At 38.5% G+C, this 26,287-nt stretch overlaps 1 long non-coding RNA gene across 1 annotated transcript in view; it reads right to left on the bottom strand.

Moving 5' to 3' along the window:
* The window catches only part of LOC115947084 (uncharacterized), a 49,374-nt gene extending 24,570 nt beyond the window's left edge, over nt 1-24,804 (bottom strand). Inside the window, exons 1-3 of the long non-coding RNA XR_004081047.2 lie at nt 24,595-24,804; nt 13,274-13,327; nt 12,088-12,177 (exon numbers count right to left, since the gene is read on the bottom strand). This is a non-coding gene — a long non-coding RNA (uncharacterized lncRNA). The remainder of the gene's footprint in view (nt 1-12,087; nt 12,178-13,273; nt 13,328-24,594) is intronic.
* Nucleotides 24,805-26,287: the final 1,483 nt, after the last annotated feature.

Genomic DNA, 26,287 nt, shown 5'->3' with positions numbered 1-26,287 from the left:
AGGTCTTTACTATGACAAGAGGTCCATATCTCCTCTGCCTTCTACAGGTACAATCACATACTTCTCTCATGGCACAGAAACAATGAGCATCTTTGCTCCTCATGCTCATTATATCTCTAGCCTCTTGTCAGTGCCAGCCAAAGCTATTTGCTGAGCTTTACTGACTGCTTCTGCCCCAGTTCCACCTTTCCATGTACTTACTTTGATAGGTGCCTTTCTACACAGCAAGGCTATCTTGATGATTTTTGAGACAATAGACCCTGTAGTAAACAGGAGCCTCGAGATGCAATGTCACTCCATGCATGCTGCACACTCACAAGTCAGCTGCACGATATGTGCACTGATGTGACCTGTGATGGAGCTAGCAAAATTACTTTCCTGCATATGCTCAGTAGCTTTTTTCTCTAGCACTCACTACCAGCTGGGTCAAAAAAGTACCCAGCTGATGTGAAATAATGGAGAAAGCTTTTCTGTGAACTCTTCATATGAAGATGAGATTTTACTGGGCAGTTACAGAGGACATCTGGCAACTCCTTCACTAGCTGATGGGATTTGGAGATGTCTCCACACCGTTACTGCAACAGGCTGCTTAGTTTTGGACCTTGCAGTCTTTAGGCTTACTGATCAAAATAAGTATGAATTAAAGAGGTAAAATACAAATTAAATAAAGAGCAAACCAAACCTTCTGAAAACATAGCAGGATTTTATCCAAGTTTGGGAAGAAGATCATTCCTTAGCAGACTAAGGACTAGGATACTTGAACTGTTGATTTAGCCAATATACTAGCAGCAGCAAAAGATGGCTGCTAGTTGCAAGATCTGGTTCTATTAATACCAGCATCCAAAACAACTGAAATTGTCAGGCATCTGGTTTTGCCTCTTACAGAAAGTCAGGCAGGACCAAACTCTGGACAGAAACGTGAATTTTACTGTATTTCAGGGCTGATGGTGAGAGGGTTGAAATATGGAGTTCTAGGCTTCATCTAGCATATCTTCAGTAAAACTATCACATTTCTCTAACCCCACTGCTTTCCCAAGATGCTGCTGTGGTATGTGCTGAAGGGCAGGGAGGAGAAAAGGAGTGGAGGAGGGGAAAGAGTTCCTAATTCTTCCTTATTGCCTATCTTCCTGTTTTCATGGCTGTTTATTCAGAGGATTGTCTTTCCACAAGCAAACGACTAGAGACAAGCTCACCCCAAATGTATGTTCTCTCATGTTTCAAGCACTTGCTCTCTGTTCTTGCTGAATGTTTAGTTACAGCATGAAAAATGGATATGTGGAATGAAGACATTTCCCCTTTGACTAGCACATTTGCAGAAGGTATGTCAAGGATCTGAGGCAAGGGGTATGGGCAAGCTTTCAAGAAAGTTTTTCCCCCCTTCTCCTTTGCTTGCTTATTGGAAGAGCAATAAATATCAAGCAGACAGGCCCTTCTCACAGTTACAAAGCCTACCTGTAACTGAGCTGGATAATTAGCAGCCTTGAAGATGATATATGACTTTCATTACCCTTTGGGACTGGAGACTAAATGAGGACAGAGCTAATTGCCGTGCAAAGCAGTTTGGCATGAATGAGAAAAATGCAGGCGCTGTCTCCTGCCAAAAAAGGGCCCTATTGCTGCTCTGATCTCATGGCTGGTTTTTGCCGCAGGAGTTCACTTGGTGTCCATAAATCATGGTCTGCTTACAGCTGAAACTGCACTGAGTCATCAACATGCAATAAGCTGAGTGACAGATTCCAGCCTGACTACATTAGAACTTCAGACTTAGTCCTCCCCCCACACACACTACCCGTACTTAACAGAAAATTAAACCCAGACTACACAGACATGAAGGCTGTGAGAAACACAAGGCTTGTTTACTTGACAATAGTTTTTTAAGACTGATGTTTCCAGGAAGTAACATCATGCATTTTGAAAGGGAGAGGGCCACAAGTACTGCATTTATAAAATGACCCCCCTATACCATTTGGTTTGTTCTCCCTCATATAATTGCTGATTAAAATGTATTACTCTCCTTTAATGATCTAAAGTGGCACTTTGTCATCTTAGTTCTTATGGAGATAGATTTAGTCAGCTATCTGAGAAAATATTTTGCTGCTCTTTAAAATTAGGCCAGAAGAACCTGAAATCTGATTGCAAATCTTCTTCCAAAGTGACCTGGAGCACATTAACATCCATATTGTACCCTTAAGAAGTGTGGGCTTCTGGGGAATCTGAACTATCAGTGTAAAAGAGAGTCCTTGAAGACACTCTTTTCCTCTCCCCATTCTGTTTTACAGAAGAGTTTTTGCTTTTCCCTAAAGGTACCTTAGGTCTATTTTTTTTTTTTAATGGAAGAGATTGTGCTGAATTTGCAATATGGTAACCTGTCAGATCCTAATCAATTAGCCCACATCAGCTCAGTATAAGGCAGATACCAATTTAACTCACAGAGCTAAGCCTTCTGATTTTCTCTAAGGGCAGTCACATAATTCATTCTTTGTAGTGCCAAATTATATTTGACATTTAATTTAAAACTCAAGGTACCATAATGCAAAATCTCACTAAAAATAATGGTGATAAAGCAGAGGAACATTTCATTTGACAGTGAGGATTTTTTCAGCTTATTTATGCACCCAGACTTTCCTTCTCCCCCACCTTTCAAAGCCCCAAACTCACCAGTGCCGGTTATCCAGACTATCACTTTCAGGTGATCTTAGCATCTACAGGTTCTTGCACACAGTAAAGGGGCACTTGAAGGTGAAGCAAAAAAGCTGGCTGCTGCTTGCCTTTTGGTGGGCAAGCTCTCCTCTCCCCGATGACACATAGGCTCAAAAACATTTCATGTATCGTTGAAGCTGTAGTTAGTAGTAAAAATATTTCAGTAGAGTGGCTGGGCTAACTGGAATGGTTGCATGTAGACTGGGGAAGGGGAAGTCTGCCTGAAAAGGTTGAGTTTTTTAACTTTTAGGAGACCCAACACACAAAAAAAACTCAATGAAAACATTTTAGTGGCTTCATCACCATTCTCTGCCACGCAGTAACTGCATTCATGGCCACCTGGCACAATGGAAGTCTGTTGGTTCATGAAGCACATCCAGACGCTGACAACACAACTTCATACACAGACAATAACAAAAAGACCAAGTTCTCCTCCTTTCTTGAAATGTGCAACACAGTGCCAGACCACGGAGAGTTCTTAGTCATCGACTTAGTTGGCACTTCCAGTGGATGAACAAACTCTAAGAAAAACACTAGTTGGAAAAGACATGCAGCAATCTCTGTTCAAGGTGAGTTGCTTGTAGGGACTAACTATTTCTGCTGGCATTGTGCTAACTATTCTGCTGGTTAATGCTAAGCAGTCAGTGATTTGGCTGGCTAATCCAGAGCAGCTCTATGAATAGAGAAAGTAATGGATAACAGGAGGCTCTACTTCGTTGAGACAATACCATATAGCAATAAGCAAAGTACATCAGTAGCGCAATCCTCCTGAGAGTGACTCAACTTTTGTCCTGTCAAAAACCAGCTACTACTTTGCAATAAAAAGAAGCAAATGTCTAATGCTCTCATCCTTTATGTGCCAGATTAGCTCTTAGGGGAAAAAAACTCATCACTGGTCGCAACATGCTTCTTAACATAAGATGGATGACTCGAATTCTGGGGCATTAGGTCTTACTGAGAATTTCAGTCCCTCATTAAGATGAATACAGTCCAGCATTGAATTCTGGTATTTTTGGAGTGAGTCTATAGGCCTCAGGTTAAGCATTCTTGCTTTACTTCACATTTACATGTAGGTGCATGCATATGCACTGGGATTCAAGTTCAAAATCTTGCCCATTGGCCAATGTATACAGATCCATTTCTTTCAGTACTTGCTATATGCTCCATATGTATTCTTACAGAAAACAAAGGGTATTATCTGGAGTATGAAACGTGGACAGGAAATAAGGTTGTTAGTACCAGAGTAAGAATGTACATTATCAGCATACTTGGAAACAAAAAGAAGCTGTATTTGATGTTGATGCAGTGTGCCTATGTGACAGGTTTAAATTACTAAAGCAATTGTGATGGCATAACACTGCTGTAAGATTTTGAAAACATTCAATCAAATTTCACTGTGGAATATAAAAACACAAACCCAAAAACTTCTGGAAAAGAAATGCTTTGGTGTTATACAATGCAGAGGGCTTCATTCTATGGTATGTATCCTGTAATTCAGCTCTTCCAGACTTCCTGAGCTGAGACTGTATCAAGTCCTTTATTTTCAGTAGGAAGGATTTTGGGTTTTAAGTTGCAAGGACAAGCATACACTTCACAAGTCTAGATAATGGCTTTCTCAATCTAATTGTACTTTGGCTTTTATAGCATCCTGTGGCAAAAAGTTCCACAGTTATTAATGGGTTTTTTATGTAGAGAAGCACTTCCATTTGTTTCAGCACTATTACAGTTTTCAGAAATATAGAATAAGCATTTCCTTTGTACAATTTAAGATTCAAGAGGAATTATGTATTCTTCAGACCTCTTTTCTAAGTATGTTCTACATGGACTTTTCTCATATGGAAACCTTTCCAGAAACTGGTTTACTGATGTTACCTTTTCTAAGCCTTGTACGCACGGTCTTTTTGTCTTCAGGACAAGAAACACATATAGCTTTCAAGATGTGAACCTGTTATAGATTTGTAACATACACTTCATACTCAGTATTGGCATAGAATTTTTTGCAATTGTGAATTTGTGTAGGTGTGTATAAAAGTGAAAACAAAACAAAACAAAACCTGCTCACCAACTTAATGGTAGTATTTTGGCACATAAAAATGCACGTGCACAAAATCATTAGAGCATGTCCACCAACTAAAGGTTTTGCATCACTGTTCTGAGAAAATTCTTTTCTGCAAATATTTCTTTTAGAATAGTTTGAATGTTTTCAAAAAAAGGACATAATGAAAATACTAACGTGACACTATTACTGTAAGGAAGCTGGATTAATTAAAAAGCCATTTTAGTAGCCTATTTATAGCATTAATTTTTTGCTATTGCAGAGATAAAAGCTTTAAAAATAGTGAACAGTTTAAAGCAAGTAGTGAAAAGTACACTCAGACTGAAAAACTGATATATTGTACCTCAAGGAATCTTTAAAGGTAAGTGAAGGAATAAATGCATTTACTAAGATTTCAGACTTTCAGATGCATGGTTGGTTTCAAGTGCCTAGAATTTGAGCACCTTTACTGAAAAACAGATAAACACATAAGTGAGTCCAACTTAAAATTTATCCTTTCTAAAGGCCTTATCCTTAATCTTACTTCAAATATAAGATTTATCATATTGCTTTGCACGGGGTGTATCAAATATGGGAAACTAACTCAGAATCTTTGCATTCAGTAGGGAATCTGCTTTTTAATTACACTGTGCAAAAACATCAGTGATAAAACTGCCTTATAAATAGAAAACTAAATCATTGGGTAGGAAGCGGCAAGACTGGAATGCAGAGAGAGAGATTGAAAGAAAGGATACAAATGATCTCATGACACACAGTGTAATTTCTGGAGAAAATTCTACTTTAATTTACAGTGATATAAAGAAGGCTCAGAAATCAGCTCATTTCCTCCTCATTTAAAATACTGCCAGACAAATGGATTATGTTTTTTGAATCCTTTACGATATGGGATTCTACAATTAATAACACAGACACATTTGTTACCATCCTTAATCACAGATATTTGTGCAGTGATTTTGGTAAACTCTACTCTGCGCCAATGTAAAGTCATTTAAATCCTGCTCAGCTCTGTTTTGGAACAACTCTCCACATAACAAACCTGGTTTTGACCACAATTATGGTTCTTTATCCCATTGATGTTGAGAAGCATTTTCCAAAGCACAAGCAACAATCACTTAGAACAATATGAATTCCTTGGCTAGTGTCTGTCCATACTACCTAAGGAGCTGTAGTGCCTTGTGTTTCCTTGTCACTGTTTGATCAAAATATTTCTGAGATTCCACGATCATAAGCACCACAATTTTCCAAGTACTGTAAGAAGCTACAACTCACTTTTCAAATAGGATAAGCAGAATTTGCTGCTATTCCACAATACATAATACAATAATAATAATTATAAATAAATAAATAATAAAAATGCAATAAAAATCAATTCTCTAGCCAAAAAACAGTAAAGTCTAAATTGACAGATAACAAAAAATGGGGGAAAAAAAAGAAGAAGAAAAAATATTACTCTCAATTTATAGTTTAGGAAACAAAACAGCTGAGAGAAAACAAATGTTTTGCTCAAGATTTCCAGGACTGGGCAAAACAAGGACAAAAATTGAATCCAGATATCTTCATACTCATCATGGACCCTGTATTGCAAAATATTTTCTTCAGGGAGTGAATGGTAATCACAGACTGACCAGCAACCTCTTAAATTCAACAGGAACAGCTTTTGCTATATTCAAAGGCGGTTTTGATCAAAGTCCATTGGCTTACTCACTAAATGCGGGTAAAAGAAACCTTCAGCTAGAGTAAAGCTGAGGTCATGCTACAGCAGAGTAGATTTTTTTATTTTTAAGGCATCTCTAATTCAATGGCCATGAATAATATAATATTCATGGAGTCCCATCAGGTATTCAGTTCTGTGTATAAAAATACTTTACACTGTTGGTCTGATAATTCTAACTAAAACTGGTAAAGTGATATACAGGCACTTGAAAACAGTATTGGGATAAAAAATAACAAATTGAATAAAGGAGAAAAAATAAGCTTGCTTTAGCCTGAAGGGAATAAAATTGAAGCCTTTTAACCTTACACATAAGTTCCACATCATTGCTTTTTAAAATCAGTGGAAAATCACTTAAAATCAAATTGATTTTGGCTTTTACATTCAGATACACTTCAGCTTTTCACTTACTCTCCTATACAAGTAATGTCTTCAGCCAACCTGTATTCAGAATGGGTTGAAAATCAGTTTGTATGTTCACATGCTTATTGGAATTTTCTCATTTCCATTTCACTCAGAGCCAATCACGATCAGATTAACTTGCTGGGGAATATGTCAAGAGGCTGATTTCATGGGTGTTTTAGCAAAGAAATGGTTCCTAATGCAGTGAAACATTTTTTTGCTTATAACACATTGTCTATTGCCCATTTTGTGCCAAGAAATGGGAAGACAGATAATCAGAACAGTTCATATTTATTCTGTAAAGCTCTTTTCTCCATTGTGCATAGACCCATAATAAATCACAAAAGAACTGTAAAATCACAGGAAAATATTTCCTAGTGTACATCTGCTTGTTTACACTAACAAAATCTAGAATATCTGTAGCCTTCCATGTATGGAATGGTAGAGTATGATCCTGAACTGGGCACCCCTCTGTTCACTTGCTGCCATCCAACTGTGGATCATTTGGACCGCATAGCTGCTATCTGAACTGACATTTAGTCATCCAGTCTGAAAGCAAGTATGCTGAAATGATGCAACATAACACGCTATCAAGGCTGTAATAGGACATAGAACATCTGCCACTGACCTGGATAGAAAGAATAAAATGCTCTGAATTGCTTTGTTTTCAACATTCTCTTTGCCATGATCCTCACATGTCCACTTTTCCTTAATTTGTCACTGATGCCTTAAGGAGAGAGAAACGGCATAGCAGAAGAACAAGAAAATGTGAAGCAGATGCCCAAGTTCTATTACTGACTCTGTTGGTGATTGGGTAAGCTGTTTATAGCATTGTATCAAGTTCATTGATTTAGATGGTTTAGTTTTAGGTTTCCAAACTGAGATGTTCATGGTCTTCTTTTCACTGTGAGTCAGTACTACAACACTCATCATCTTCAAAAAAGAGTTAGAATGAGTCTGCAAATAAGGTGGTAAATATCTCAAGCACTACATCTAAAAACTGAATGCTTGCAATTAAATGATATCAGGAAAATATTGACTGTAAGCTCACAGGAAGTCAATTTACTTGCCTATAAATGAAAAATTAAAAGTGAATCAAGAAGAGGTATGTTGTGGGTTCGAACAATATTTTAAAGGCCTCTGCAAGTCTCAAATAAGAAGTCAAAAATCCAAATGCAAATATTACATTGCAGAGAGGATGAGTGGGAATGGAGTGGGAGGTTTTAGAACTTGATAATATCAAGGACCTGAAAGAGATTAAACTATTTAACTATTCAGCAGTGAAAAGAAGTCAAGAAGGATCACTGCAGACAAGGAAGGAAAGACAATATAGAAACTGACTTGTGCAGACTGACATTCCACTTCAAAGGGTATTAGTGCTAGAGAGTAGTTACAAAACTGTAAGTCTTTAAAAACAAGTCTGATTTAATAAATATTTACTAAATTGTATAAGAATTACCTGGCATCAAGCTATAAATATTAAATTGCAATGTAAATATTAAAAGAGAGATGTTTTTTCAAATAATCAATTTAAGATTATAACATTTTTTTGTATTAAACATAAAAAATAGTAAAAAAAAATGCCTGAGAGTCAAACAAAAACCCTGACGGTTAGATTCCAAAAGAACAATCCACTCAGAGTTCCTTTCATGTGCCAACAACTATTATTTATATTGTTTATGCACTTTCATCATGACAGCCCTAACACTGAGCAGAGCAGATAGAGTCTAACAGTTACCACATTAGAAAAAAAGCTCTCAGAAGGTAAATAAAGTGAAGTGAGGCTATATTTTTGGATCTTGGGAGATGTAAGGCCATTCTGATATTCTGTTTATATTGATTACTTTATACTGTTTAATGAATTTCTGTACTCTTTCTACAAAATAAATATTGGCTCAATGAATAGAGCCTGCATTTTAAGGAACCACCCTATTAAAACTGGTTTTGTTTGTGCCTGGAGAATCAGAACTGTTCCAGGCAGTTTGCTTCACATTTTACTTGAAAGCTCCCATTCCATTAGTATGACATTGTTTCTGAGACAAAGCTTAACCATAGTGTCTTTCCCCTTTAAAAGGTAATGACACCATCTAAGCAAAATAACAGTGGGTGAAAAAAAAGAAAGACCCCCATTATAGCAAACTGTGGTATTAATGAAATTCTGTTTGTATTAAAATTTTCTTTCAACCCTGGTCTTCCTGTTCAGGGGGTAGTGTCAACCTGTCAAACTTTTAATCAAGAGGAGTTCATTGATGCTTCCATTATGTCAAAAAGCCTCACCTAGGTGACTTCAAGGGGAGACAGCAGGTCTGACTTTCTCAGCATCCAAGGCTATGAATTTTTCATTTCTCACCCCCAACTTTTAATTCCTAGTCTATGTATATGAATATTTAGAATGTATATTTTTATTGCAGCAAAACTGTAAGTAGTGTAGATTTGCAACCTAAAGCCAAGAGAATAAAAAAAGAGGTAAATACATGAAAGACTACTTTCTTCATTTATAGGTTGCTTAAAAGGGGCTACTGAGAGGGTTGAAATCTAGGTGTTCACAAAGCCTTTTACATGACAAATACTTCAGCTAAAATTTCACAGTACAACATCATGATTCACAATTGAGAATCTCCATAGAAATGATTTTATTGAGGTGTTGCATTTGCAGATATGCTGATATTAATGACATAGTTCAGCCTAATAAAAAAAACTCGCTCTATTGCACAGAACTCAAATTTGGGGCTGGATGCTGACTTCCAGTGATAGCTGCTTTCCAGCAATTAGCAAGAATTAAATGGATAAAAAGTCAGTTTAACCATGTAGCTGTACATTAATGCTCTGTGGGAGAATGCTGTATTTGGAAAACAAAAATTTAAATGCCCACGTCAGCTTTTCAATGCTTTTCTTTGCATCACTTATTGTTCTGCTACAGGTGAAGTTGTAGGGGAACTGTGACTAGGAACATCTCCTCCCTGATTCCAGGAAACTCAATTTCTTGAGGGTGTTAAGAAGGTGACGGTAACAGAAAGCAGCCTTACAGCAGTTCTGATATACATCTCAATATTGGCACGCTATATGATTGACCCAGTGTGAAAGTAAGAAAGATTTCCGTACCACATGTTGCAGACAGAAGACAGTCCCAAGGAAACGTCCAGTCTTCCTAGCTCCTCAATTTAGTTCTGCAAAAGTTTGACTGGATTTCTGTAACAGAATTTCTGCTTCTACAGTTTCTACCATAATCAGGAGCAAAACCATCTTTTTGCATTCACAGTAATGCCCATTATTTATCAAGTAGACTTATGGTGAGATGAGTTTTGACTGAAAATACTGTGTTGCTTCATGATCAGGAAGTGAAGTCAGAGAGAATTAAGAAATCCTGAAGATATGGTTAAAGGAGCCTCCTGATCTTGGGTTTTTAAGTAAGTTTGCAAAGGCGTATTAACAGGGAGTGTACCACATAATCCATTGAAATAAATTACTCTTCACTATTCTGCCAAAGGAAAGATTATAATCCAAACAGTTTGGCAGTTTTTGTTGATTCTTTTTAAACATATCATGTATAATTAGAGGATGACTATATGCATCATTTATAAAGCCAAACAACAAGACCAGAACTCTAGTAATGTGAAATGACCAGCTAATTACAACACTGGTTTAAATTATGTTCCTAGGTATAACTTGCTCTTTCCAAAATGGGCTGGATAGCTGTGCTATTTATTCAACCCCAAAGACCAATTTCATTCTTGCAAACATATTGCATGTTTAAAATATAGTAAGGTTTAAATCATTCAAGCTTATTGTTTTAACTTCCAGCATTTCATTACTCTGCTTAATGGTTTGCACATTGTTTTACACAAGTACAATATAATTTTATTGTATGATGTCAAAAAACCTCCCATGTCCAATTTGCTTCCAAAAGAGAAGAGAAGCAATGGGATAGCAGACTTAAACTACAGGGGTGTTTTGCCTATAGACAGGAAACATTCAAGGTTGTTCAACATAGAAACATAGAATCACAGAATAGTTAGGCTTGGAAAGGACCTTAAGATCATCTAGTCCCAACCCTCCTGCCATGGGCAGGGACACCTCACACTAGGCCATATCACCCAAGGCTCTGTCCAACCTGGCCTTGAACACTGCCAGGGATGGAGCATTCACAGCTCCCCTGGGCAACCCATTCCAGTGCCTAACCACCCTAACAGTAAAGAACTTCCTCCTTACAACCAATCTAAAATTCCCCTGTTTAACATATGCTTTACACGCCCAGGGTATTAGCAACATACACACATCCGAATTAGTCCACCCCTCAAGATTGTATTGCATAAAGAAACTGGGCCAGCCCAATCTTTCTCCCATTGTAGTCAACTGGAATGCTGATAACTTTAACTGGGCCAAGAGAAGGCCCTAATTTAAGCCTAATTAAAAGCTAATTAAAATTAAGCTAATTTAAATTAAGTCTTCTGTGTTGGAGCAGGTTTTGATGCCACAGATCGTGGGTTTGAGACACCCATCCGGGCACTATAATACTTCATGTGCCAGGTGGTCCCTCAAAATATAGGGAAACTGAAGGTAGAGCTTTCCATCTCTGACACAGCTTCCTTCTCCCTGTGGGGAACCTCAGCTGACAACATTGGGGGTCAAGAACCACACAGGAGTGGTTTATTTCATAATCTCTAGGGCTGCAGGTTCCACTGGCTAGAGAGATGGAAACAATAGGTCTCACAATGAGAGGAAAGCATTCTGATGGATTGCCCCCATAAAGTGTAGATATTTATCTTTAGTGTTAGAAGTTCTACTAGGAATTAAAATATATATTTCAAATTGTTCTTTTGGGTGCAGCACAAAAATTGGTTTTTCACAAAAATATATTTACCAAATTATTTCCATAAAGCATCTCCATATAACAGAAGCACTGTACCTGCAAAGCTGTTTAAAGATTGGCACTTCCCAAGTGCCCTCAATTGCTCCTGTTCTACTTGCCTTGACCTGTTGCATCACGCTATGCGATATCAAACTGCCATCATATTCCATTTTACAAGTGATTACGCTTCATTGGTGGGCAAAGTTGCTGCTTCCTGAGTGTTTGTGAGGTTTGATTAATTAGTGCTTATGAAGTGCTTTGAAATTCTTGCATGAATGATGTTACAGAAGCACTGCATATTGCTGCTGCTGCTATACAGGCAGGTACATGATTAAAGATGTGATGTTGCAAGGTGTGGCCGGGCCTTACCTTCTCTTTGGGAAAATGTTCTGGTTTCCTATGAATTCCCTCTGGCAAGCTACCTCAGTCTTCCAACCAAACCAGAACACTTCAATCATCCTACGGTAGGGAAAAATAATAAGAAAAAAAGATTAGATGAAGGGTATTTCTGAGAGCTCATTGCCTGTCGAGGATGCTGCACCTCTAGGTGGTCTGATCAACTTCAAGGGCACCTTGGTGATTAAATTAATTCTCAGACTAGCTCAATTTTCTTTACCTTTTTATTTTCCTTAATCAACCAGAGCTCTTTTAATTGCTTTCTCCTCTAGGTATTTTACATGGACACCTGACTGCCTGTTAAAGCATCTTCCCTAAGTGTCTTTATCTGTGATATCCTCTCATTGGCTGGAGAGACCCACCTGTCCCCCCCCATCTCTCCTGCCCAAAGGGAGCTGTTACACGTTGTATCCCTTTCCATAATTTCTGACTGTGAACCCAACAGCTCCCATCTGCTCTGGGAATTACAGCTCCCCATAGGCAATACATTCTTGGCCAAGGCAGGAAGCTGCAGGGCTAAGCCCACAGCCAGCCTTAAAACACCCAAGCTGAAGATAATTATTGCACAGCCTTACCTGGTTAAAGATTTCTTCAGCTTGTTCATTGCTGCCATACTTGGCTGTGGTTATTACCATGATGCTGTGGCCCTTCAAGAGCATGCTGCTTCATAAAACAAAGGCCAGGATTCCTGTGCCCGATGTGCAGGTGTCTAGTGCCATTTGAGAGGCCCTAAGGCATTAGGACATCTGCATGGGAATAGCAGATATGACGCAGGACCTAAAGCAGACTGACACTCCACCAGGGTAGCAAATGGATGCCAGCAAGCCTCTCTGTAATAGCTTAAACAGCACTGGAAGCCAGTGATGATCCCATTAAGTTCCCCTGTACTGTTCGACTTCCCTGTTTTCTGTAATTAATGAGGGCACTGGAAAGGATCAGTCATATTGTCCCTCTGTGTTGATCACACACCTCACATCATTTTTGTCTTGCTTATATTAACCTAATAGACTATGATCCCCTGGAATCTTTGATTCCATTCACAGCATGGTGTCAGGAGTTTCATTTTTCCCGTTCTTTCTACTCATTTCACATCCTGCATCCAATAACAACTTTTTTCTGTTATTTTTCATAATAACCTCATGGTTAATTTCATACATACCTTCCTGCATATCATAGCCTCAGTGTCCTTTGTGCTTACTTACTTTCCTAAGAACTGTAAAGAAAAAAATATCAATAACATTCGCACTAGACTTTAGTAGACATGCTTATCTAGACTTCAAGGCCCATGGTTTTAGTACATATCTCTTTTCAAACCATATGAGCACTTAGCATTTATAAGGTTCAAAATAACCAGGCCAACTTGCCTTATTTTATATCTAATATTGCCATCAGTTTCTTGGCTGCTGTCAAGGCTGACGCCACCTTCTTATTCTATTGTGCATTTTCAGGGACATAAATATTACTCAGAAGTTTTTAAAGGCACCAAAATGTTAAAGGCTTAAATGTAAAATATAATGAGTCTCTCACTTTGTCCCAGTGAGTGAGGTATAGCACATCTTAAAATCTGTGCCTTCTGTTTTCTGATCACTGCTCTTGTCTGTGTGCCTTCCAAAACCAGGGTGAGCAATCTACTGTGGCCATAGAGTTTCTAGAAATTAACAAGTCTGTTCTGACCTTTTCCCAGGGCTAGGCTGGGATTTCATGAGGCATTTCTTGTCAATCACTATATTCCTTGCACAGCTTGCACTCTTCTATGTATGTTTTCAACTGGATATTCATGCCTGGCCTGTAGATACATTTCCTGGCTCATCTCAGGCATGTCTCTATCCCCAGGTGTGAAATATGTATTCACTTCATGATCTCAGCTCTTAAATCTCCTGGGATTACTGTTCAGTTCCATTTAAAACAAAATCCATGCAGTTCTTGATTCACTTCCTAGGGTGGCTGCAGGTGGGCACAACCTCCTGCGGCACTTACTCCTTTCTCTCTGACTGACCATGAGTTGCAAATTGCTTTACTTCCTCTGTCACACAGCATGCTGTTCTGTAGGACTGCTTTGACAGCTCCATCTGAAAGAGCAGAGTCAGTAATAACTTTTTACCTCATTGTTTCCACTTTCTTCATATCCCAGGACATCATCAGTAAATGCTGCAGTCTGCATCTTTACACTAGACCTGTTTCCGCTGCAGTTTCACAGGCACCCCCACATCAGCAGTTTAGGTGCTCTGCGAGCATGTAATGCTTTGGTGACTTCAATTCCACTTTAAATTTTCTTCTCTAAATAAATGCCTGGTTTTAATAACCTTTGAGCATTCTCACAGGATTCCACATCATTTTAAATGGTCAAGAAAACTCCAATGTGAAAGATCCATAGTTGCATTCACTTTCAGTTTGCCTTCATTCAAGCTAATGTTTTGTCTCCAGCACCCATCTAGAAAAGTTATCACAGGTAAATATCATGATATTCACTGCCTATTGTGCAATCTCTTTTGTGCAATAAAGATGTCTTCAGCTACAACATTAGTGACTGGAGACACAGCTAATATCAAATATTTTGGATTTGGAACTTTGTGCTCATCAATACCTGCTAGAAGGTATGGCAAAGGTTGTCAGGCAGCTGTATAGCTCTTCCCCTTCAGACTGCCACAGCAACTGATTCCCTGATTTTCTCCTTAAGTCTTTAACCACCCACTCTACCATGACAGCGTACATCCACACAGAACATAATCCATGTAAAAAGGACACATTTGAGAGTGGACAGAACGAAGGTGTACACCTGGCCCAAGCCAGGTGATTACTCCTACTTTGCCAATTAAAATCACATTGCCATTTTCACTAGTTTAGCAATAAGCATCTATTTTATATTCAGCTCTTTGTTCCAGAGCAGATGTGTTCATTCTTACTTTTTTAACTATGTCACCTTTCCTTCAACATGGGCCTAGGTTAATAAACTGTACATCAACCACTGCTTAAAAGCTGGCTTCGCAGGATGATAACTGATGAGGGAATTGCTTTTAATTACTGTACAAGTCAGTAGATAAAAATCACAGTCCTAATAATCAGCTCCAGAAACTGACAGCAGCAAAGTCTCACATTTCAAATGTGGATTATTTTTTCTTTCAGCATTCGGCTACAGAAGGCAAATGTTAGTGGTTGGATCATCTTCTGTAAGCAAGCCAAAGTTATGTGTAACACTTTTGGATGCTAATAGGACACAGTTCTGGCAGAGCAGAAGTAAGAGTAACATTAAAGATTAGAGCAAGCTTGGAAAGGAAGAAAAGTGCTTTTCTCAATCCAGACTTTCAGAAGAACAATCATCTCACCTACATCTGCTGCTAGAACTTTTAAAGTCCAAGGACAGCAAAAGCGAGCAACTGACTTGCACAGATATCGAGTCAGAGAGAGCATGAGGCTTCCCAGATTGCCTTCAAAACCAGCAGCATTTGGCCCATTACCATGCACACCAGGCTAATGTATTTTTAATAGTTCACCTCCTAAAGAGATACTGCAGGCCATGAGATGCAAATTAGCCAGCCAGAACTGAGTGGGTTTGTGCTATGAGAAATTTCAGGGGAGAACGAAATAAATGAAAGTAGGATTACAAACTAGGTTTGGTGCTCTGGTGAGAGGAGAAAAATGTGCTCACGAAGCCCAGTAAAACTTTCTTTTTCTGGTTTATTAGGTGTTTGCAAAAAAGTCTCAGTTGCAAAGTGCGACATGTTCTTTTTCTGAAGACTCATCTACAGCACAGAGGCTCTGATAAATCAGCTGCTTTCTTTTTTAGCCAACTATGCAGTGTATGGGAAGCTGAGGGTTGTATTATGGCTTTGTTAAAACATTAGACGTTGCCTGAAAGTTGCCATGTGAGCTCCATTTTGAATGTATTTCAATACAGGTTATTACAATAGGAAAAATAAACACTTAGCAGCTCAGGAAACCAGAATGTAAAATACTGTAGGCATGGATTTGTTTATTTGTTGCTTTCCTGCTATAGATCAGCCTGTCAGGATACCTCCTTCATGTAAATATTTAAGATCTACAACAAAACAATTCCAATAGAAAAAAACCCAACCCTCTGAAAAGGAGGATGAAGAGTTTTATTTATCTTTAAAAAACATGGATGTGGCTCTCTTTGGATCTATTGAGTGTATTCTTTGATGAAAAGGAGAATATTCTGATTGTAAAGGCGTCACATGCAGTGAGCAGTACTTAGCTCCTTGAAACCACATGTTCTATAGATTGAAAGTTACCATATTCCTTTTTGTTTTTTTTTATGGGGCAATAATTTTAGCTCTCAAAAGTCCACATGAAAAACTGAAAATCCAGGATTTGAGAACTAGAGAAGTTCAGAATAGTAGTCATCTGGAAGTCTCCTCTTTTCATGTCGGTAAAGTATAATGTTACTTCACGCCATTTGGCTGCAAATGTAAATTACACCTTTTTTCAGTTGTTAGGACAGGACAGAAAACCACATAATTCTAATGAGTCATAAATGTTTCACCATTTTTTTCTTCATTTAATTCATATGGTGCCAACACCTGTGAAAACAATCAGCATCATAGCTGCGTGCTCTACTTAAATTTGCTTTAGGGTATGCTTGAGTAAAAGCTTTTATATCTCATTTCTCTACATTATTAACAACATGATGCCCTGAATCATTCTATAATTTAAGTATGCTCATTTCATTCCCAGATATTTTATTAGGACTAGAAAAGATGCTCAAAGGCTATGACAGTCTTAAATCAGACACACACACACTCCAATTCTTGATTCTTACTGTAACAAAATATCTATAACAAGATCTTCACATTATTTTTTTATGTGCTTTGGCAGTTTTGCACCTTGAATTACGAATCTAAACTGTTAGTACAGGAGCCAAACTACAAAGCTTTCTCCCAAAAGGCTTTGCAACCATTGCTCTAAGGTGAGTTCATTTCATGAGAGCAACATCTGTGCTGAACTGAATTTTAAGCTATTGCCAGAGGAAAACACATCTTGCTTTCCAAAGGGAAGAAAGCAGTGCTTGGAAGCCTAGTTCTGGAGTCACTAGATGGTGCCAGAGAGGAAAACACATTGGTAACACTCCAGTCTTGTTTTAGTTATAAGATGGGCAATGGGGTGATTATGTTAATCTGTAGCAGAATTGCAGCAGGTAAAGGATAGGATTTTCAAGAAAACGAGGAGTGAGGTTTAAAAACACACTACAGCTTCTGAAGAAACAAGGTAGTGACTGAAGGATACAGAAAAAAAGCCTAAAACCTACTGACTTTTGGCAGATGTCAGGCCTATGATCACCTTAGGAACCCTTGGTAACTCCACCTGTCACCTATATAGCCCTAAATGACATCAAACAGGACAGCTTGCAAAGGGCTTTGAACTGCAATTTTATAAGGGAAAGAGGCCCTGAGCTCTCCCTACATTTCAATGGGATTGTGGCTCAAACTTCATCTATAAAATTCCACATCTAAACCCATACAGCTTAATAAATACAGATGAGTGAGCACAGTGCATTAAGCTGGAAGGTGTAGAGACCATGGCATTTCCCAAAGAAATCCTTTCCCAAAATGTGTCCAAAATGTACATTCCAGTGTTACATAGCATATTACAAGTAACTATCCAGACCAATTTGTGATCAGGAAGCAAGCCAAAGCTCAGCTGATAAATGCTTCAAGCAAAATGTTTTCAGTTGTGATTCATTGCAGTAACTTCCATTGCAATCTAAAGGTGGGGACATGCTCCAAGTAACTTAAACCGGCTAACTCAAATAGGAGACCAGTGTAGGCTTCTGCAGGGTTTTTTGTAAGGAGTGTCACAGCTGAGCAACTTAAGTCAACTAAACTAGTTAATTTAATACTTCTGAACTGCAGCTTTCTCTCTGCACTGAAACATGGACCTGTGTGCATACACATGTGAGGATTTGATGGCTGAGCTGACCATTTCCTTCCATGTCTATAGTATTTCAGCACTGACTTTGAGATAATTGAAAGTAAGTGGTCCAACTGTAATTTCAAATTTGGTTACTCTGGTAACCTGTACATACAGATAAGAACCTATGCCTCTGATTACACACCAATGCCCTTACTGGCAGTTTGCACAAAAGATACCAACAAGCACTAGTCAGAGGATGAACTTTCTTTTTCCTTTGCTTCTTTCCAGACTTCTTCTTAAGAAGTCCTCCACTCAGACATGGGACTTTGGTGAACTGGTGGGGGGAAGTACAGAAACCAATCTTATCCACATAACCCTTTGTCCTGGGTTCAGCAGTAGCAGCCATTTTTCTCCTTCTTAGTAGCTAGTGTGTAGTGCTGTGGTTTTGACTTTCAGCCTGGGAACAGTGCTGCTAACACCAATGTTTTTAGTTGCTGCTCAGTAATGGTTACTCTGACCAAGGATGTTCTGAATCTCATGCTCTGCCAGGGAGGAGGAGAAGCCGGGAGGAAGCAGAGACAAGACACCTGACCCAAACTAACCGCAGAGGTATTCCATACCACAGTATGTCATGCCCACTATATAAACTGGGGGCAGTTACCCAGAAGGGCTAGATCACTACTTGGGTTGGGCTGGGTGTTGGTTGATGGGTGATGAGCAGTTGTATTCTCTTCCCTTGTTATTTCCCTTATCATTATTATTACTGGTGGTAGCAGTAGTGGTTTGTGTTATACCTTAGTTACTGGACTGTTCTTATCTCAACCCATGGGAGTTACATTCTTTCGATTCTCCTCCCCATCCCTCAGGGAGCAGGGGGAGGAAGTGGTGGGGGAGGTGAGTGAGCAGCTGCATGGTTCCGAGTTACCGGCTGGGCTTAAACCACAACATCCTTACAAGTGTATCTCCATTTACAACAGTATGCACCAGAGCCAGTGTCAGATCTGAACACACAGCAATGTAACTAGATGACACATCTAGTGTCATCTCAGCATCATTTGAATCTCATCCAATCCCATCTCTATATATTTCAATGTCCTCCACTTGCTGGTACCAAAAAAACCTACTACTACCAATTTTACTTCTTTCTAATCTTCTTTCTCTTGGTCTACCAGATTTCACTTGAATGCCTAAACGAAAATCCTTATCATTTAGTCAAAAACTGTCTTCACCTTTATAGCAAAGAGATTGCCACTGCAGAATTCATTCAAAGGCCACTCAGCATAGGAGGGCTGTGCTTGCTTTACGTAGTTTAATTCTCAGTAGTTTATTCAGCTGAAGGTCTGTTTGATTTGAATTGCTGCTAGGATGTTTGGAAAATACGAAAGAAATATATTTGAAATTTTTCACTAAAATTGTTCTCTATATTCTTGAAGACATCCAGACTTCCTGACCAATACAGAACCCATGAGATGCAGCATTTTCCATGGTGCTATACATGTATTTGTAACTTTGAAATAGAACAAGAAGGGAATATTTATATTGGCTGTAACTTACTTTAATTAAATGAATTAATTAAAATACAAAAGCTCTAATCCAACTTGGAGGTCCTGAAGCAAAGAACAGAAGAGAATGAGCTTTACCTTTCTTTCTCAGTAAAACTTTCTCTATTATTTAAACACTTAACTAAAAATCAGATTTTTTACTTATGGGAATATTCATTTTACTGACTCTAAGCTGCAAATCTTTCTTAGTTTCAGTTCTTGTACTGTGAAGGCAGCTTCTGTGCTAGGAATTTTAGGAGGACAGTCTTGAAATATTATTAATGAGAACTTACTGTATACTTCATATTTGATGTAGGTGCATTCTGCCTCCTAATGGAAGTCACATGTGTTTTTCCCCCAAGTACGCACCAGTAAGTAATGGCCCATCATCAGGCAGTGACTGATGACAATTGATCATATGGCCATCTACAGCAGCAAGAAATTAGAGTAACCTCTCAAGAGAATAATCAGAGAACAGTTTTCCAGGGTCACTACTAGCAAAGAAGCTTGCTGAAGAAGAAAACAGACTCAGTCTTCAATGTGGATTTTCTTTTCTCTCCTGGATTTCATTTCATACACAAGGTTTATATTTGTTTTTAGAAACTTTTATGAGGCAGACTGAAATGTTAAGGGGATTAAGGAATGGGAGACAGTCTTTCACCTCTAAGTCTTCAGTTCAAATCCGGCTTAGGTTAGTAATGAACAAGAAATATTTACCATTGCTGTTCAGTGTCTATGCAAAATGGATTGGTGGTTCTGGCTCACTTCCTAGCAATAAATGTGCATGCCACAACTGGCAACTCCATTGCCATTCTCAGCAAGCAGAGCCAAGAATTAAATGAAGCATGGGAAGCAAAGTTACCTCTCCCCCACTAAAGGCCAGGGTGGAGGCACATTGGCAGAAGAAGCCTTCTCTGCTGCTGCCTGAGCAGGGCTGTGCCACAGTCGAGCACAAAGACATTAGTATTGTGGACTGTCAAACTAGCACCTTTTTCAAGAACTGAATTTACTGATTTTCTTAAAAATAATAAAAACTATAAAATCAGATGCTGTCTAGTGTAGGGCAGATTGGTGAGACTGGGCCACGGTCTTCCCTATGCTAAAGTACAGATTAACCTGCCGTTATAAAGAGATTGAAACTTGCTGTAAATGCAATCGATTCTCACTACATAAGGCTTCTTTGTCCTGCCAGGGACATGGCCCTAGGACAGGAAAATAAAAAGCCTCCAGGACTTTTCTTCCCAGCAATCACAAGACAGATCATTTCTCAGTCTAAGAAGCTTTGACTCATTGACACCAGAAGCCAGTAGACCAGGAAGTTCGTTTTTCCTTATACCATAAACTTAGAGTAATTCCACTGAAATAAATGGAGTCAATTGCCCACACAGAGCAGCATAAAGGGAGCAGAACATGTCCCATTCTTTATCTGGCCAATACTGGAAAGAAAAAGTGACTAACACAAGTCATAAAATACCATCACACTGCTGTTCTGAGGACACCAGCACCATCAACAGGAAGGGCACTGAGTGTCCTTGCACCTGCCTACAGCAAGAAAAGAAGGCAACCTAAGCCTTTAGTCTTGGAGTGATTTTACCACTAAACAGTGCTGAATGAAAAATGCACGAAATTTATCCTAAAAATAGCAAGATGGGTCAAGAGAATAATGATCTCGGTCTTCACAGCTAGGTGAATTTATGGTGATGCCATCTTTTATATTTCATAGGATATTCAAAATGGACTTTAACATTTCCATGGGTTTGAACACTTTATTTATCCATATTTTATTACCACTGTAAACATAATTATCACAGCATCTTTATGCTGGAAGTGATTGATAGATTTTGTTACTTGCTTGTCAAGACTCTCATGTTCACTGTGTTCAGGCATCACACCAACCCAGAGACTGATGACTGTGCTAGCCTATTAATAAAAGTCTATTACAGTACATTGATGCTACTTCTTTCAAACAATATTAACGCAAGCCCTTCAGCAAGAGGCATATTTTAAACTTGCAACAACACAATGAAGCATATTTCATTACAATTATTAACCGTTTTACATTTTATTCAGACTGTCCATTCTTAGCCATTACGAACAATCATTATGGCTTCTTCTAATGTTTTACAAAGGTGTTGCTCACTCAGCCCTAGAATTTGAAAGCAATTGATGATTTTCAGTACCTATATGTAAGGCTGATGAAATGGAGACAATATAAAGTGCAGATGATTTCATGAAATGCTGAGTTGCTACCTTTCAAAAATAAAAGAATTACAAATAGACAACTCAAAAGCTGAAGGACTCAGGCCCAGACATTGTGAAGATCTCATTTGTTAGAGCTCAACTGGCACCAGGCAATGGATGAAACCCATTTCACCAAATAATATGAGATAGCAACACAAAATGAACCCTCTCCCCAAAAAACAAAACAAAACAGCCAACGCACCCCCTCCCCCCCAAAAAACCCAACAAAATACCCAAATCCCAACCAAAACCTTGAACATTCTCAAAGTGCTAAATGCAATATATTGGCAAAAGTTTTTGGTTTGATTTGGTTTGTTTTTTCCTGGTTATGAAACAAGACAGTGTATTTTTCTGTAAATGCTCCTCTAGGATGAACTTGCTGCCTCCTGTCACTGGATTTTAGATTTGATTCAAAGATACTCAAACTGAAACATGTTGATCAGGTTAAAAAATGTAATTATTGACAGGTAAGATACTTGCAATACTTCAAGATATGGTGGTGTGCGTGTGTGTGTGTATGAAGGGGAAGTCAGTCTGCAAGTGAAGAAAACAACAAATGAACAAGACATACTGAACTTTTAATACCAATGATTTTTTTTAAGCTGAACTTAAATAAGCCTATAGTACTAGAACTTCCATTATGACTTAATAATATTTTCAGAAAACAAACCCAGAAAGCAACAAAACTTCTGACTGACCAATAAAATGCTTACAAAGCATTTAACTTTAAGAGTGGGAGCAATATCTTTTAGTTTTCTTTGGTGAAGATACTTCTCTTGCAAAAGTTAAGTGTGTGATTAATTGTTTCACTGTGTGTCAATAACCTTGCAGGTTTTCATATTAAATAACGTCAGTTCTTTTGTTTGCAAAATACATGAGATTTCCAGAAAATCTAGGTTCAGCAATCACAATCTGAATTACCATCCTTAGATCCTCAGCCTGCAGAAAGCACTGAGGCTCCACTGACTTTAACTGAGCCTACCACCCACTGAAGATACAGTTCCAGGACCTGAAACAGTGCTGTTAGTCCTAACAGCTCTCAAAGCTGAAGACTTGGAGCTCAGTCAGAGAGGCTGTGCTGGATTTAGTGATAATGGCTTAAAAGGTTCGCTCTCCCAGCTGTCTGCAGTGGTCCCCCACAAAAAGCTGAAACAAAGCCACCAGAAAGCAACATGGTCCAGCCCTCATCCATACAGCTCAGAGCCAGCACATTAATTTTAACTGCCAGTGGTCTGCAAACTATGACAGTTGATAAACTGGCACTTGCTTACATCTGCTGCCTCCACTAGTAGGGTGGAAGACTGTGGCAAAGTGGCAGGGTAGACATTACGGGCAGTAACCCCTTCCTCCACCCTAACAAAATTAATAGTGCTTGTTTGCCAGAGCCGTAATCTGCTCAGAGTGGAACGATATGTTGAAAGAAGCAACTCCATTTAACTTCGTTTGGGGAGGAATGGAGAGAGAGGATTTTCTACATTTCGTGAGACAGTGAATGGGAAAGAAGTAGTGTATATACAGTACCCCTTGTAATTTTAATTCACGTTGCCCCCTCTCAGTGAATAAATCTTGTTAAACTTTATCCTCTCAGAGACCATCTGGATGAAAACTATTCAGGAAACGTCACCATTGCTACAAGAACTTAAGTCTCACCATAAATCTCAGCATGTCAAAGCCAAGCATGCATGCCTTAAAGAAACTCTGCAGCTGTGAGCTGCCCAGAGTTGCAGACATGTGTGTGCAAACGGTGCTCCAAGAAACACATTGCTACATTTCAGTAACTCTTAAAAACAAATTAAAGTAAACGCAGGGATTTTCTCATTTTCAGATAGATTTGAACTTTTTTTTGTAGATAAGAAGCAAAATACCTTAATATCTGCATAAAATTTACTACCTTATTAGAACTGTGCTAGCTCAAATGATCTTCAGTCTTGTCCTTGTCTTTCTCTGATTATTTCTACCTCTTTTCCAAGGTACATGTGCTAATGTGGCAAGCTATGCTCAAAATCGGAAATCATGATTACTTTGCTCTGTAATCTGATTGCCTGTATAGTTAGACACCTGCCTTCCTGGCAGATTTCTTTATGGTAACAGGGTATGAACAGGTTGGCCTTTAAAATGCCAGATACAGTTAAATAGGCTTTGATCTAAGCTCAGTGAGAGCACTGCTCTTATCCAACAACAGATATTCTCCCCTCTCTTGACCCCAAAACTAGTATAATTGTTTTCACAGAAGAGAATTTCATATTTGATTCACTGTTTTTAAAATACAGCAAAGCATAATGCAAAAATTACAAAACGATCCATCCTGTAAGTCAAAAAATAGACAAGTAGTGAAAAAAATTAATCTAAGCTTAACTCTCTGATCAAAACATTTTTGTAGATGAACACAGGCTTAGTGAAACAAATGTTCTGAAAGTATGCTTCATTCTAGCTCATTTCTATAAAGAAACAAAACTCAAAATACTTGAACTGAGATTCTAATTCACACTTGGCAATTTTTTAAAAAAAAAAGTATTTGTAAAAAAAAATAAAATCAAAAGGAGCTTGTTTTATTTTTCAAGTAAATGAAAAGAAAGAACAAGCTTAAACATAAGGAAATCCCAAGCAGCGCATTTTTCTTTTAAGCAAAATATTTTACATCTGACTGAAGCTGATTTTTTTTTTTCAGTTTTCTGAATTCTGAAAAATTTTCACCTTTGAACTGTTAGACAACAGCTTTGATACAATAAAAGCGAAGTAGGAGCCTGGGAAAGGAATGATTAGATGTGGTATTTGGAAACAAGTTCCTTTGACCCAAGCAATGAGATATTTCTGATACATAGCAACATACCTTAATTGATGAGCAAAGCTTTCTCCAATAGATGTGAAGGCTTCCTGATGAGTCAGCTAAGATCATTGGGCCTCACTCTTGAATTCAGTATAAGTGATCCTGGTTTATTTTTGCAAGAAACCCCAGTTCTGTGAAGCTTCATAACACCACCGCAAAGCATCTCAGGTACCATTACAACAGCAGATGTGCCGCTGGTTTGCTAATGCAGGTTCTTGCCTGAGTATGAGGAAAAATAAACCACCAATTACCCTTAGAGATAATAAGTGCTGTCCAGACAGGCAAAGACTGCCCTTGTGGCTCCCTGAAAAATAATCCATCCTTTCCTCATAACTGCAGAGATACTTACCACTAAGTATTATCAGCTTCCCACTGAAGAAACGATGTTGTCTGGGCCTCAGTAAATGGGCTTCAGCATATGGTTGTCTACGAATCATACAATGTTAGAATGTACCAGTTATATCCCCCATAAAGGAAACATTTGCTAGCTCAGCATGAAAGATGATCAGCAATATTTTATTGTCATGCAAGTTGTATTGTTTCTTCTTTTTAAAACTGTATCCCACTCTGGTTTCTAATTCCTCCTACATAACTTTCTACACCAAACTGGGGAGCTAAATTAGGAAGGCTTACTGTTTTAGTCTGCCTGCATGGTCAATGGACAGAGAAACTTGGGCTGAACTGCCCTCTGGACATGCTTATCACTATCTAGCATCAACCTCAGGTGATTACGTACTAGTTTAGGTGCCTGGGTTATGTGCTTGAAGTCAGGTGGCTCAAATCCAGGAGCATGTGCTTCTGTCTGAAGCTGGTATATGCTTTTGCTACATGTTGCAAAACAAATGGCAAATACTAATAGTTTTGGTAGAAGTGATAACAGTATGAAATTTAGCATTTTGGATCTAAACCTAGGATACTATTATTCTAGTGAAAGGTGACCAATATGATCTTTAAGGTCCCTTTCAGCTCAAACCATTCTGTGATTCTATGATTACTGCAGAAATTCAAACTGGTTTCTACGTCCTTTGACTTCATACCTTCAACTGTGCAATGTTGCACAACTAGACACGTTGTGTCAGCTTATTTTCACTTTTGATGGAAGCTTCACTCAGAGCTAACCACTACTGGAAGCAAGACAGCAGATTTGCCCGGCCAACTTGCAGCTCTGGCACAGTCCATCAGTTGTTCTTATGGCAAGTAGCACTTTTCTTTTTTTCAATGAAAAGCACTAGGAAAGGATGACTCAAACTGAGTTTCACAGGTGAAGTTCAGATGAGTTCAGATCCATTCTCAGTGTTCCCATATGCTTGACTCGAGTCCAAACATTTAATTGTCAGCTCCAACCCCAAACTTCCAATGAAGCAGCAGAGGAGGGGATTGTGAACTCTGCTTTCCAGCAAGCACTAAGGACTTGAGCACTTCTTTTTTTTTTATAATCTGTCATTTGTACTTTTTCATACTAAAGGTGACAGTCTAATTCACATATGACCAACACCCATAAATCATGCTGGGGGGAGGAAATATTCATAAATCCATATCAAACAGCACCCAAATTATGACAAATGACATGGCAGTCATAAAATTGCACAAGCACAACTCACCAAGTCATTAATTTCATGGCCGTGGAAAATAAACAGACACATTTTTTTCGCAGCCCTAATAAATTTTAAAAAACTCAAAGAATGGTCCATCTGCT

Source organism: Melopsittacus undulatus, chromosome 8 (assembly GCF_012275295.1).
Source record: "Melopsittacus undulatus isolate bMelUnd1 chromosome 8, bMelUnd1.mat.Z, whole genome shotgun sequence".
Classification (NCBI taxonomy): domain Eukaryota; kingdom Metazoa; phylum Chordata; class Aves; order Psittaciformes; family Psittaculidae; genus Melopsittacus; species Melopsittacus undulatus.
Note: the sequence above shows the minus strand (reverse complement) of the source record. Positions and strands in the feature narration are given on the sequence as shown.